Source organism: Protopterus annectens, chromosome 4.part0 (assembly GCF_019279795.1).
Source record: "Protopterus annectens isolate FY-2018-M chromosome 4.part0, PAN1.0, whole genome shotgun sequence".
Taxonomy (NCBI): Eukaryota; Metazoa; Chordata; order Ceratodontiformes; family Protopteridae; genus Protopterus; species Protopterus annectens.
The window spans coordinates 1,810,419,420-1,810,434,750 of NC_056733.1; positions in this window are offsets into that span (position 1 = coordinate 1,810,419,420).

Sequence of the window (15,331 nt, forward strand, 5' to 3'; positions counted from 1 at the left end):
CTTCAACTGTCTCTATTTGAATCTTGTAGTGCTTAACCAAAATATTTAACATCTCGACACCAAAGTCATTGAAGAACGCCAAAAGTTCAGTAAACAAAGCGTCGTCATAATTGACTGAATTCGGAAACTTATTAAAGCGAAGTCCCTGTGGGACACATTTCCTTTTCACGCATTCCAATAGATAAGATATCTCAATGTCCAAAGTCACATAACGTAGCACAAGTTTTTCCAGCTCGTAAATACAAGTTCTACAGTTCCTTTGATTGTTATATTCAGTATCAGTAACAGTACTTACTGCCTCATTATTCGTAGTAGCTTTCACAGTCGAAAAAGGATTTTCCGTTTCTCTGACTAGATAATCCACCACACTATCCGGACCTACGAAAGGGACCCCATTCGCTTCACCTCCTCTTCCGTCATCCTGTGTGCTGGCCAATATCTTCCGATTACCGCATGGATTGCGGTCAGCAACAAGCGGATTGCTTGTTTTAGCAGTAACATCCAGACCCTTTTTAATAGCAGAAACAATGACATCCGAAAGTTGCTCCTGGAATTGGATAAAACCTTCCGGCAACGGAAAACTAAGGGAGCTTAAGTTGCCAGTTTCTAATTTGGTTATGGCCACTTTAGATGTACAGTCACTGTATACATGTATAGATAACAATATAGGTATTGAATACTTAAGAGAATATCTTGTCAAAAATACTAATTTTGATGGAACGAAAATCAATACCATTTGTACACTCATGGAACTAATCTTGGAAAATAATTTTTTTAGATTTAATAACATCTTTTATCAACAAATTGCAGGTGTAGCAATGGGTGCACGTGTAGCACCAGCATATGCAAACCTAGTGATGTCTCAGTGGGAGACTAGGTTCATAGAAAATTATGTACATTTCAACAAAATTGTATTCTACACCCGTTATATTGATGATTTGTTCTTTTTATGGCATGGAACATTTGAAGAATTTGAACATTTTGTTTCATTTTTGAACAGTAGTACCTGTTTTTTGAAATTCACTATTGGAGCCTTTGGTAGTGACATTTCTTTTCTGGATATATCACTCAAATATGATGAACATACACAGACCTTTTCAAGTAGAATATATAGGAAATCTACTTTCACGAACCAATATTTACATCAGACTAGTTTACACCCTCCTCATATGAAAAAAGGAGTTATAAAAGGTCAGTACATTAGGTTGAGTAGATTAACCTCTGACACTGAAGTTTTTCTTACTGAGATGTCGATATTGAGAAATTTCTTTATCAACAGGGGATATGGAGAGTCATGGTTATTGTTGATTGAGAAAGAAGTTATACAACTCCGTAACACAACAATAGGACCCATTTTAAATTCGGGTCTAATTTTGATCAGACATAATAATTCTGACAATGTAGACCATATGATTGAAAAGGAGTTTGTGAATGCTTTCATTTTGCCTATATGCAATGAAATGTGGCTAATAAAGGACATTATTCTTGACAATTGGAAGATTATATTAGGTAACCACGAATTGACAAATGTTGTAGGTAGAAAACCTCACTTTACTTTTAAGAGGGTAGTTAACATTAAGTCAATTTTGGAAGGTAAAGACAGGTATGCTGGTGACAAAAAAAGTATTATAAATACTAAGGGAACATTTTCATGTCACACATGTAAACAGTGTAGACACATAAGTAATTCTTCCTCTATATATTTTTCACATTTATCATATACACATTGGTCCAAAGCATTTTTTACATGCCAAAGTTCTATGGTAGTCTATGTTGCTCAGTGTCAGACATGCCCTAGTTATTATGTGGGCATGACAACGAGAGAACTCAAGGTCAGAATTCGTGAGCATATGTTAGCTATTAGGAAGAAAGATGTTAATAATGCCCTGGCCAGGCATTCAGTCATTTGTAGTATGTTCAAGAAGTTCACATTTTCTGTTATTGATAATGTGTCCAATACTGTATTTAATGGAAATATTAAAATTTTGCTAGAATGCAAAGAGTCATTCTGGCAATTTTTCCTTGGGGCAGATAGTGCCCCAGGTTTAAATGAAGTGATTAATCTTAAATGCTTTTTAGAAAATAGATAGTATTATATATATTGATATTTTTTTAAATACATGTCATCATTTGATTTTTTAGATATATTAAGTTTTTATATTTACAGATTCATAATATGTATTTTTCATTTACTTATGTGAATAATGTCTGTCTAAATGATTCAACAGAATATTTTGTTTATGTCTTTAAATTATTTACTTGAGCAATTAATCAATTATGTAAATATTTAAGTACTAATTGTATTTATCTGAGTAGTGTGGATGTGCAAGTTGTTTCTGAAGAAGTTCACTTGTTATTAAATGTGAATGAAAGCGCTAACACAACTTGTTGGTGTCTCGTATTTTGGCTGAGAATTGGACTGGAAGCATTTGGTTTTTTGTGTTTAATCAGTATAATCAATCTATCCTCAGTTTAGCTGAAAATAAAATGATTTCAGTGGCAAAAGATATATATGTTGGTTGGGAAAAATTTATAAGTCAAAAGCTTCACAAAATGTTAGTTACTGATATCGGTGCTTTACCATATGAGATCACATTTGTTTTGCACAAATCATACATGATAACAGCCACCGTTGATGTCTAGGATGGTTTAGTCAGCAGTGGTTGTGAGAACAGGAAGTACTGCCAGCCATGCCAGAGAGAAGTAGGGCAGTGGATGTATGACTTGTGCCAACACAGCTAGCTGAAATTCTGTAAATAATTGCATGCCATTATTATATCAAACTGATCTGCACAGGTGCTTCTGCTGAAAATGTATTTGTGAGCTTTGCTTGTGTTAATGGTGTTAAAATGTATCATCAGTGCACCCTGCTGAAATGAAGAGAAATGTACCTGTATTACGGTATCTGAATTAAATGTATATGTTTTAATAGAGGTCACTGACGCAGCAATGATTAACCAGCTGGCTTATTTTAAGAAAAATAAGGGAAATGTAAATGAGCTGTTAAGTCATTGAACAGCACTCCACAGTGCTGAGTAGGAACAGAGCTGATGGGTTGGGGACAGAGCCTTTGTTCATTAGCCCAGTAAAAAGAGGGGAGGCCTCCAGGCACTGCCATAAAAGTTCTAAATGTGTATTGTAGCAGTCTGCTAAAGTCATGTCTCAAACTTCAAAAGGAGCTATTGTGGGAACCTAGAGTCAGGTGACCAGATAAGGTCATTTTGCAAGTCATCTTGGATATTATATTTTACAGGGAGTAATATCAGAGGATAGAGTATTCTGTTTTGGAGCGAGACTAGAAATACTGCTCACATATTGCATCTTGCCTTGCCCAAGTAAGTTATTAAGAACAGTAAAATTATTTTAGATTCAGTCGGGAATATAGTGGAGCTTAGTTTAGATATTCTTTTTCTTTATTTGTCTGAGTTTGTCCTTCAATGTCCTTTTCAGTATTTCTTGTGATTTAAACTCTGTGGTTTACTGTGAATATATATATTCAGTATTTTCATGTACTTATATTATTTATTATTAATTATATTTAAAATGTTTATCATGGCTTGTTCTTGTAGAGAGTACCTAACCTTTGAGAGTACTTATGTTTATTTGGTGACATGTGTTGGCTACTCCAGAAGGCCTAGCTATCTTTGTGAACTACTACCATTTGTATTAATATTAGTATTGCAAAGCATAATTGGACACACTTTGTTAAGGGCCTTAGAGTAGCTAATTGTAGAGTGTCTGGTGGCAGTAAATCTACCTTATAGTTTGGGCAGAAGGGGGCATAGCTTGTAAACCTGTGCCATCCTTGTGCGTGTGTGTGTGTGTGTGTGTGTGTGTGTGTGTGTGTGTGTGTGTGTGTGTGTGTGTGTGTGAAAATTAAATCCTAAAGAGTGTGTGTGTCAGCTACTTGTGCCAGGGACATGAAGAATAGGGTTTACAGAGAGGGTGCTGGAGGATTTGTCTTGGACACTTGGCTGAGGACCTAACCCTACAGCTGTACCAGTGGATAGTCTTATTGGGGACCTGGAGGGAGACAGATATAGAGACAACCCAACCCTGGGCTGAATGTGTTCCCTGTGTGCTCTTAAGGAAATTGTACTTGATTCAGAGAGGTCTGCATCTGTTAATACTGAGTGTATCTGTTTGTATTCCAAGTGCAAGTCCCTCTCCAGTGTCAGTGGTGAGGATTCAGGGTCCTTGATTACTGGTCCAGCATGGAGATGACACATAGTGGTGCCCATCACGTATTGGTAGTAGTGGTGGGCATCACAGTGGTATAGGAAGATTAGTTCATGGCAAATGTGATGATGCTGGGAAGGTGAAGCATGTATGGTTTGTGTTCTCCTATTCAACAAAAGCTAGCAAAAAAACAAGGAGAAATCTCAGTGCATACATGGAAACCAATAATCTTAGTCACACAGCTGTGCCAATAGCACAATGAATCTCGAGTATCCCTTTGAATAATAAAATCATTATCGCCAAATGCTATAATTTTCCCCTATTATCCGCTTGTGCAATTATGATTCCCAAACCGTAAGGAAGGGGACACCTTTAATGAGATTGTTTATGAGTACAACTAGACTCACTCTTAGCAGCTCCTATATGTATCATTATTGCGAGTTACAAGCATCAACAGATTGTATATTGTGATATTGAAAAATGACCCCAAGTTTTATCACGGACAAAGGATGGCAACATTGCTGGGAAGCTTGCAAGATGAGTTTATCTGTCTGTCAGTTAATAAATTAATAATAATCAACAAAATATTGATAGATTTCATTGGGTCTATATTAGATACTCGAACATTTGAAAGTTCGACTACCGTATGGTCAACACCATATGATTGAACTTGCAAAAGTTTGAATATCTAATAAAAAAAATAAATTACAAAAAACACCTACCTGAATGCTCTAAGCAGGGAGGCAAGCCCACCTGCACCCCCCACACCCCCACTCTTTAAATATACCAACTCCGAGATTGCACTACAGTGCAGAAAAGGGAAATCTTCCCATTCCATGCTGTACAGAGATCTCCATTACAACGTTCGAATATTCAAAAATCCAATCATATGGTGTCGACCATATGAGATTCAGAATTTTGAATGTTTGAACATTTAACATAGACCCATTTCATCAGTGCTAGAAGGGGCATATCAATATTTTCATTCAGCTGTCAGAGTCTAAGGGCTCATGCCACAAATCTCAATGACAGAGTTGTGTAGAAATAAAAAATCTTGCTTCTTTCAGAAACGTGTTTACCAAATGCAGAAATCTTGGATATCCCTAATTTTGATTGTGTGTTGCAATTCAAATCACCTAACATAAGAAATGGTGGAGTTACTTTATATCACAATTCCACTGATAAGGCAAATGTTGTCACCGCAAACATGGATATGAACGTACAGCAGTACCCATCTTTGACTGTGAATACAGCGGCAGTTGGAGACATTTGTGCAACTCGTTGTGTTCTGGAAAATTGTCAAACAAATCTCATCATAGCAATATACATATCACCAAATCAGACAGTTTCTCAAATTACTCCCTTCATCCACAAGATTTTGCTTGCCTATACTATTGACAGTGTGGCTCTACTTGGCAAGGATTTTGATAAATTATCAATGAGTTTGAGTGATGATTTCAGCATCAGTTTTGCCTCACCAGAAGCACAGCCACTGATTGAATTTTTACATTCCACCAAAAATATAATGAGTTATGCTGAAGACCTGTAATACTAGTCCAAACAAGTGAAGAAAAACAAAGTGCAGGTCACCGCTGAATCTGTTCAAAAACTTCTTTAATAAAAAGTAAGCGCTTTCGGAGCAAATCCTTCATCAGACATAATACTTGCATCACTAAAACAACCATTTTTAAAATATGGTTCATCCAATCATGTACTCTTAAAAACCCGCCTTTTTTGCAGCACTGGTTTAATGGGTAAGACATCATTGAGCCCAGGTGGTCTGTGTGCTCTAAGATCCACAATCCATTTTGATTCAGCTAATGCTGTTCTATGCTGAATATCCCCCCCCTGTCACTAACTGTAATGTTTACAATGCATCTAAACTTAAAAGTGTGTGGGGGGTACTGGTTTACATGTCTATATAGGGCATTACTCTCCTGTCCTGTTCTGATGTTACTAATGTGCTGTAGAATACGAACTTTCAACATATTATTTGTCATTCCCACATAAAAACATTCACATTGTTCACAATTGGCCATATACACTAGATGTTTAGTTCTACAGGTTGCCCTCCCTTTAAAAGAAAATGTTTGTCTCATTTCAGGATGTTGATATTCAGTATCACTGTTAATATACTTGCAGGCCTTACAGTTGCCACAGCGGTGTGTACCTGTATTGAACTCAGAAGTATGTTTCCTATCTAAATGTACCTCTTTACATAACAAATCCTTGAGATTGTTGTTCCTTCTATAACGGAACATGGGACGTTCAGCTACTACATCTTTAAGGCCAATGTCACTTGTTAATATGTTCCAATTGTTTTGGACTATCCTGCATATGTCCCTGATATTACTACCATATGTGAAAAGAAGTGTGGGTTCATCATTTTTGCATTCAAAATTCAATTTGAAAATGAACAATAAAGCAGTAACAACCACAAAATCTGGGATTATGATTTGCTTGATACTTACATGACTTACATTCAACAATTTATGTGTCATATTTCAGTTGTCATAAACCAACAGCATCATTTTTAAACTATGAATAATTATGAACAATTGAACACTTCAGAAGAGAAATAATGTTTTTATTAATGTTTTACATTTTCACTTTAATCTGTGTAAATTAATTCTAACGTGTACCATATTTATGTCACATGGTATTTAATCTATATTAATGCTAGAGTTTGTATTTATGTAACATATTCTGTATAATATTTTGCAGATTATATTATGTGTATTATAGATTTCAAACAGTTGTATGCCAATTTTAATGACATTTAAAAAATGTATTAGCATTTTACACTTTCACTTTAAATTTTGTAAATTATTTCTCTCATTGTGCACCATATTATTTATGTCATATAGTATTTAATCTATATTAATGCTAGCTTTTTTATTTATGTATCATATTCTGTATAATATTTTGTGGATCATATTGTGGGTATAATAGATTTCAAACAACAGTATGTCAATTTTAATTACATTTAAATAAATCATTATAGCTAACATAATCCAATTGTTCCACTCCTTCATTTATAATACCATTTGTTTTCTTTGCATTTTCTTACAGAAGTTTCACTTATAACTCGCAAGGTGACCATGCACAAATGTTTTACTTTTTGGTTTAGTTGTCACAGAACACCCTACAAGAACTCCATTATATTGGGAGACTTCAACTATTCCTCAATAAACTGGAGCATCTATATCTCCAATGATGGGTACACCCAGAAGTTCTTAGTTTTAATAAACAAAAACTCATTGGACCAGATAGTTAACAGACACGATAGAGTACATAATATTCTCAATCCAATCCTTACAAGTATAGCCTCTTCATGAACTATTCCCATAGTAGTACCTTCTCTATTTAAGTCAGACTATAAACCCCAACATGTAATATATCAGAATTTAAGGATATCAAATGTATTAACCTCTTCAAACTCTGAAACAGTGTTTCAAAATTCATTCATGGCAGAATCAGTTCTGATGATACAGCAAGTAGTTTTATGGAGTTCTATGCCAATGTTGATAAATGTGTAAAATTAGCAGTCCCAATCAGAACACATTATAACGGGTAATTCAGAAAAAAACCTCCTTAGTGATACTCCAACCTAAATAAACTTTAAAATAAAAGACAAAATTGGATCTGTTGTGTATCAACCACAAAAATCGTAGTCTCAGATTTTGTGGTTGATACACAACAGATCCAAAATCCCTCATATCAATTATATATTATAATAAATATTACTAAAACCTTAACAAAATATCATTAGGTCTACTAAACCAGCCCATGAACACAGGTTAGCACCTGAAGAACAATTATAAACCTTTCTTCAGCTATGTTAGGAAACCAGGACATTGCATCCAACATTGATCTGAACTTATTCAAAATTGTACCACCTATTTGGAACCTATAGATAATGCCAATGCACTAGGAAACCAATTAAATTATACTTTTACCCTGCAGACTTCTTCCCAAAAGTCCACATACCCCTGAAACCCTTAAATTCCTGTTATCACAAAGCAACATGTACTGAAGGTGCTTTCTAAGATCAAAAATGCTTCTTCGTTGGGGCCTGACAGTAGCTCTTGTTGTTTACAAAAGCAGTACTGAGCATGCCCTGCCAAACCCACTCCTGAAACTGTTTACCCTAAATTTAGACACAGGTTTTGTCTCTGAACTTTGGTGCAATGCAGTGGTGATGCCATGCCACAACAGATGTTGTACCACTGACCATGGGATGTATAGATCCATCAGGCTGACAAGTCTTATTTGCAAAGCCATGAAGAGTATTATAACTGACCTTATAAACTATAATATCAAAATTCTCATTAGATTTGACCCACAGCAATTTGATTTTGTCAAGGGCAGATCCTGACTAAGGAATATGATCAAGAGAGTTACACGGGTTGTCTACACAGATTATCTTGCTTACAAGGCATTTGACACCATTCCCCAATTTGGCATTGTAAATAAGCTTAACAACGTAAAAATAGATCTCTACGTACTAAAATTGACAGCAAGGTGGATACATGACAGAACCTGCACAGTGTGAGTGGCAGGTGCCTCATCAGAAAGGATGGAAGTAAGTAGTGGTGTCCCCAAGGGCTTAGTGCTAGGAACCCTCCTTTTTAGCATTTACTTTTCTGATATCTAAACTGGAAGGTAAAACCTCTGGCTTACCAAGTTTGCAGATGACTGCAAATTGGGAGTTATTGTCAAGTCTCCCTTTGATACCCTAAGTCTTCAGTAAGAAGATCTTAGGTAGTCTGGCACTTTTGACATGTTGTCTCAAGCTTTTTCCTTTTTGCCTGCCATTTCAGATATTCTTTTCCTCGCTAATGAAAAGAATTGTGAGCTATGGGTAAGAGTCAGAAAGTCTTACAATGATGCAGGACACGCAGACCTCTCAACCAAGTGGGGACAAATTTCAACAGAATCAGGGACAAGTCATGAAAAAATCAGGGACGCTTTTAAAATATTAGTCTTATTAACTTGAAACATTGACAGAATCAGAGCATATGAATTAATACATATTTTCTGAAGTAAAAGAAGTCTATAAGTCTTAATTATTGTCATTATTCATTAAGTGTAATTCACCACCTTTCCTCCAAAAGTCACTAGTTTAGGAGGGATTAAGAGGGACAGAGCTACAATTTGAGTCAAATTCAGGGACGTCCCTGAAAATCAGGGACAGTTGAGAGGTATGTGCAGGAGCCCTAACTTGGAAAGTTTTCTCAATTTGGTAAGCCTTTCTGATTCAGGGAGCACTCTTTTGCTATGAATTTCCCCTAGTGGTGGCTGTAGCATGGACACCAATCTCACTGGGTAAGTCACATGCTAATGTGGCAGTCCAAGGGAGCAGCTAATGCTACTTAGCAATGATGTGCTCTCCCTCCCCAGAAATGGCAGCAGCTATAGAGTAACTTGGCAGAGAGATTCAGAGAATCACTGTGTGGGAGTGTGTTTGTCTGTGTGTCTGCATTTTAGGGGATGCCTATGCAAAATTGATACCTGGACTTACAGGGAGTACACTAGCTGGGTCAGGGATGACAACAAAATATTTGGTTCAGGGACACGGTAATGAGCCACTAAAGAGGGTTTTTTTGTATTACTTTACTATGGCTCCGATTCACAGAGTCTCTTTGTTACACTAAATGACCAATCCACTTTGTCCAATTAACATGGACAGGGAAAATCTTATTGAAAATCAGAGCAAAACTTTCACTGCCAGGCAGAATGGGTGGGCTATACCTAGAGGAGGGGTAGCTGCATTATGGATGCTGGTATACAGTTCTATATATCCTGGTTATAGGCTTGCTGGACCTACAGAAATGTCTGAAGTTCACAGGTGTCAAAGTTCAGATTTTATAGCAAGCTAAAGTCAAAAATCATCCAAAAAAGTGAAATCATTATCTGTGACAATCTAGTAAAAGCAGGTCAGCAACCAAAAAAAAAGTAATTTCATTTTCTCTCAGAAGACGCTAACGAAAAGCAAATTGCAAAGTCCGAAAGGCAAAACACAACAAATGCATAATGTGTTGTCACAAAAAAAGGGAAGCAAATGATTTTCAAGGAGAGTGCTTGCTTAACTTTAAATGTTTTCTAACTTCTTTTGATTTCCATGTTATAAATACTTCATTACCCATAGTCAGCATTTTTTGCCATTTTGCTATTATAAATATCTCTTCCTGGGAGATAAAAATATTGTAAGAGCATTTCTTACCTCAGAAAAAAAATATTTCTTCACACAGTGCTGTGTTATCAAACAATTCCTATAAATAATGTATTTTGGAATATAAGTAAAAAACAATCTACTTCTAAGGAATTCATGGCATAAAATACATTTTTATATTCTTAAATGCCTCATGCTAGACGGAGCTTTGGATTGCTACTCATATAAGTTCAAAATAATGAATATACTGGTATTTAACTTCACAAAGTAGGCAAATGAGGACTGAGGGGATCAAAGCCTGTCATACCTCTCAACTTCTTAGGCCAAGAAATCTGGACAAAGTCTGACATAATAGGGGGACAAAGGCCCAAAACAGGGACACATTTTAAATATTGCTCTTATAAACTTAGAAGTTAGCATGCATTTTTTTGAAGGATTTGAAGTCTGAAACTCAAATGTGTGTCATTATTTAGTGACTTTAATCTTTAGATCATTCCAGTGATTTGCCAAAATAAAAACACAAATGTTATGACAGACAGACCAAAAATATGAGGCAAAAATCTGAACATTCTGCAAAATCTGTATCGTTGAGAGGTATGAAGCCTGTACCATAGGAACTTTAGCCCACAGCCTTAACTCTTTATGCCACCTTCCAGACATGCAAAGTAATAGGCTGTCAGTCTACAGAGTGTTACATGACAATAGCCAGAGACCACTGATGAGAATAAAAGTCTGCACCTTCTGTCTCTGAGGCAGTTTTTCCAGTCATCCATTCCTGTATAAGTAAAGGCTGTCAAAGGAGGAGTCTTTTGAGCTAGCTTTTTTGGCAGTCTGCATCAACTTATACGGTTATCTGGGAATTTATGTGCATTTAAATAAAATAACTGTAACTGTTATTCACACCACTTTAAAAACTAATGACACATCATAGTATTTATTAAGTTAAACATGACAGCATGGCCTTGTTCTCTCACTGAGTGGGAAACAGTACAGAAATATTATCTAATGATTAATTATACTATTGATTTCAGACATGTTGCCACAGATAAGAGGGCAGAAGGTGGGGAAGAGGAAGGTGTTAAAGATTATTGTGTTTCTAACTTACCTTACAATGCCTAAAAGACTGGTTTGTTATTTACACTCAGTAATTAATGATCTAGTTAATCATCAAGTCATCTGTATTTATTGTGTTAAAGTCATAGTGGAGAACTGTGAAAAGGGGAAGAATCTAAGTATGGCATGGATTGACTACAAAAAAAGCATTTGATAGTATCCCACATTCATGGATAAAAGAGTGCTTAAAAATGTATAACATAGACCCTTCACTGATTGATTACATTACAGTGACCATGAAACAGTGGCAGACCACTTTGCAATTAAGCCATGATAAAGGACAGATTATTATCGCAGGGATAAAAATTCAAAGGGGCATATTCCAGGTTGATTCTCTGTCACCATTGCTATTCTGTCTTGCCATTAACCCATTAGGCTGTTTACTTAACAACTTAGGCCATGGCTATAATTTGGTTCCTAGAAAACAACAAATTGTAAGGACTTCTCATCTTCTCTTTGTCGATGATTTAAAACTGTGTAGCTCATCAGATGAGGAACTGAAAGCACAGCTGCAGTTTGTCAAAACTTTTTCAGATGATAGAAGAAGGTCATTTTGACTTGATAAGAGTGCAAAAGCAACCTTTAAAGCAGGAAAACTGCAGCACCATGAAAACATCAGCTTGGGACAAGAATGTGATTAAAAACAAAACAAAAAAAATATATATTTTTTATCTGTACATAATGTTCATGTTTTTCATCTGGAGTGCCTATACTTTGTAAATAACTGTTTGACTACATAAATATCACTTTTGTAAATCATTACTTAGAATTAGAAATGTCTTGTCTCTTCTATAACTAATTGTATAGTTACCTACACTCTGTAAATAATGTTCTGACTATATGAGCCTCAGTTTTTGTTAATTCATCACCTAGAAGTAGAAATGTTATTGTCTTTTTTCCTTTAACAAACCGCGTATTAACCTTTGTATGTTTCAACTGTTTTACTAAATTATAACCTTGTATAGATTTTATAGAAATGACTACTTCTGTGGAGCTTTTCTCCCCGGGCATCCACTGAAAACGGGCTCTTCCAGGCCCAGTGGATTATCCCAGTCATCAAACTGTAATTAATAAATAAATAAAATAAACAAAAGAACTTGAGCAAGAGGGAGTGTATAAATATTTGGGAATTGATGAAGGATCAACAATAAAACATGAACAAATGTGAATAAAACTTAGTAAGAAATACTTTAGAAGACTTAAATTAATTCTGAAAACAGTGTTGAAATCTAGGAACAAAATCCAAGCTATAAACCAGTTTGCTCTTCCTGTCTTAACTTATTTGGAGTGATTGTCTGGCCCCAAAACATGTTGGATAAATTAGACAGGAAAACAAGAAGGATGCTTCATGCTCACCAAATGATTTATAAAAATCAATGTATACCAAGATTATATATTCCCCATTCCAAAGGAGGGATGGGTCTCCTTGAAATTGATTACATGTATAGATCTGCAATCGTGGGACTCCACACATATCTCCTTACCTCACGAGACCAAAATGTAGTGAAAGTGTTGAAACATGAGGAGAATACATCTAAGATGACTTCTCTGCTTAATTTAGCAGAAGCATATTGGCGTCAAGCAGGATTGGAAATCAAACCAGAAGTAGATAAAAATCAGGCAGCAACTGAATGTACCAAAAAGCAAAAGAAATAATATAAGGTGAAAGACCAGATGAGAAGGCAAGAAACATGGAAAAAGCATAAATATAGTTGCAAGTATAGAAAACTTCTGGAAGAGAATCATGTTGATCAAGAATGAACACAGGAATGGCTAAGGAGAGGCCAATTCAAACCAAGAGATGAAAGGTTAATATTGGCAGCCCAAGATAGTGGGCTACATACACGCTGGTTTACAAAGTCCGTTGAACATGCGGGAGAAACAGACAAATGTAGGTTTTGTAAAACCTAATTGGAAACAGTCACACACCTTGTTGCTGATTGTTACTTACTAATGGCAGAAGGACTGTATACTGAAAGCATAATAATGTGTTGAGACTGTTGCAATGGGGATTATGCAAACATTATGGCACTGAAGTGGCTGAAGAACACTGGAAACATGAGCCACAAAGCATAATAGAAAATTATGAAGTTTATATCACATGGGATCACCCTTTACCAACAGTTCAAAAGATAGATGCTAGAAAACCAGATATAGTGGTCCAAGAAAAGAAGACAAAAGTAGCATTGGTCATTGAAATCACCACATTCTGTGACTACAGTGTCTTGTGTACAGAGAGACACAAAGTCATAAAATATCAGGATCTGCTGGCAGAAACAAGAGCAATGTGGAAGAAAGATACTCAGACAGTTCCAACAGTAGTTGGAACAATGAGTCTTATAAAAAAGAATCTACAATTTTATTTAGTTATGTTACCAATCCATGTAACCCCGTACGAATTGCAGAAGGAGTCATTACTAGGCACATTGCTGGTGCTGCGAAGAGCACTTTTGGCTGACATCAAAGACTGAAACAATACCAATTTCATGAACTTTAATCATACTTTGACTTAGGAATGGGGTCCATTCCCATCATAATATTAGAAACCCAAAAGATTTGGAGAAATTAAAAAAATAGAATTAAGACTGGTAATTCTTTCTCTATAAACTTCAACTATGGGTTGAATGATGGACTATGATACTGTTTGGAGAGTTCTGTAATTTCTTTTCACAGTTAATAATTTACATTATTGGTTGAACTGAACTTCTGTAAATCCTACTATTCCAGCATCTATAGTAAATTGCTCAGTAAGAGAAATACATTTAAGAAAAGTACTCAAGCACAAAACCAAAAGCCACTGCAGTTAGATAACACTGGTCATGGGTTTTGTGTGTGTGTGTGTGTGTGTGTGTGTGTGTGTGTGTGTGTGTGTGTGTGTGTGTGTGTGTGTGTGTGCGTATACACACACACACACACACACACACAGACAAAAGAGAAAGAAAGAGAGTTGTGTGTTATGCAGGTGTGTCTATATGTTTTTGGAAGACAGAGAGAGAGTAAGGTATTTAATATCAGTGCCTTTAGACACCAACATGCAAAGAAAAGCAAGAAGTATGTAACTCTAATGTCTGGCATTATTGACTGATCTTAATCCTGTGTGATTTACCATACTAGGGGGACAGAGCAGAACTATATTGCAAAATCAGGGTCAGATAAGAAGCATGAGAGGTAAGGCTGCAACAAAGTGAACTCCAATGTCTGTCATTATCGAATGACTTTTATCCTCCATGATTTACCATACTAGGCAGAATTATGCTGCAAAATAACAGAAGTTAAGAGGCATGGGGGTGCAACAAAGTGCATGTAACTGCTTGTTGGATGAACTATTTTACATCAAATATATCACAAAAATATAAAGCAATAAAAAAAAAAAGACAAAACAATTTAACAGATTATCCATTCTCTAAGTCTAATAATGCCCTCCAGGGAGTACACCATTAGGGAAATAATGCCCTTCCAGGGGGTGATAAGTTCCTCTGCCTGTGGCATCAGGCCTCACAACATCCCTATGTGTTAATTCCCTGGTAACGGCCACAGTGGATGTTATTATTGTTTGTTTGTTCTCTTCTCTTATAGAATAGTTATCCTACATCTAGAATCTAACCATCAAGCACTAAATACAGTTCAAAAAGACTGAGTAATTTTAGTATGAATTCATTAGCATTGGGTAGAGAGATATATGGGCATCTACCTAAACTAAAGGTGGCCAATTAAGATACCTTTTTTACTGGCGCTGACACTAGTTTCTCTTACTCCCAATGTCTTTCCATTTCCATGCTTTTTATCCCTTTAGTCCTGTCATCCTCCCCATACTTATACATTTTTATCCTTTCTAACTGCTATTTTATTGAGAATATTTTTAGT